Here is a 1,379-nt window from a genome sequence, read left to right as displayed (position 1 = left end):
ACATTGTACTGGAGGTCCTAGCTAACAACATAAGACAAAGAAAAGACATCAAAGGTACTCTCCTGGGGAAGGAAGAGGTGAAACTATTGTTATTCACAGACGATATAATTTTATATATAAAATATCCCGAACACTTCTCAAATGGAGTGTTGGAAGTGATGGGAGAATATGGCAGACTGGCAGAATACAAGATCAACAAACAGAAGTCTATCAGACTGCTATGAACATCAGACAAGATCACAGAAGAGGCAATTAAAAAGGCAGTACTCTTTACAATAGCCAAGCACAAATTGAAATATCTAGGGATATACCTGATTACAAAAAAAAAAAGAAAAAAGATTTGTATGAGGAAAACTACAGAACACTATTAGAAGAAACCAAGAGCGACCTCAACAAATGGAAGAATATCCCATACTCACAGATTGGAAGACTCAATATAGTAAAGATGTCAGTTCTGCCCAAGCTACTATATAAGTTTAATGCTATCCCAATATGAATACCATCATCCTTCTTCAAAGAATTGGAGAAACTGATTATCAACTTCTTAAGGAGAGGGAAGAATCCCAGAATTAGCAGAGAACTCCTCAAGAAGAAGGACAAAATGGGAGGGCTTGTTCTACCTGACCTTAGCACATATTGTACAGCCATAGTGGTCAAAAGAGTATGGTACTGGTATAATGACAGATATTCAGCCCAATGGAAAAGAGCTGAAAACCCAGATATAAAAACATCAGCATACAGACAACAGATTTTTGACAAGAGCCCCACAAATATCAAATGGGAAGTGGATGCCCTCTTCAATAAGTGGTAATGGCAAAAAAAAAAAAATGGATATCTACTTGCAGAAAAATGAAACAATATCCTTAACTCACTCCATGCACAAGAATAAACTCAAGGTGGATCACAGACCTTGAGGTAAAACCCAAAACTATTAGGACCATCAATGAGGGAAGTGGAACAAACCTGAGAACCTTGGTGCAGGGAATACATAGGCTATTGGAAATAGGGATTGATACAAATACAGTGGAGTCACAAATTGACAAGTGGGATATACTGAAGATAAATCACCCCTGTGTACCTCTAAAAAATTCACCAAGAGAGTAATAAGAGAGCCCACAGGCTGCGAAAACATCTTTAGAAATGACACATCAGACAAAGGCCTTACAACTAAAATCTATAATACTTTGCAAGCTTACAATAAGAAAAAAAACTAACTGCTCACCTTTAGTGGCTCTGAACAGAAGTTTCATAGGGGCAGAAATCTAAATGGCCAGTAATAATATGATAAAATGTTCCCGATCATTAGCCTTAAGAGAAATACAAATTAAAATAACTATGAGATACCACCTAACACCCTCAAAGATAGCCCAATTCAAAAA

Source organism: Echinops telfairi, unplaced genomic scaffold (genome assembly GCF_000313985.2).
Source record: "Echinops telfairi isolate 266 unplaced genomic scaffold, ASM31398v2 ScPeMD7_5592;HRSCAF=6446, whole genome shotgun sequence".
Lineage (NCBI taxonomy): Eukaryota > Metazoa > Chordata > Mammalia > Afrosoricida > Tenrecidae > Echinops > Echinops telfairi.
The sequence above is the reverse complement of the archived record's forward strand: the minus strand, read 5'-3'. Positions refer to the sequence as shown.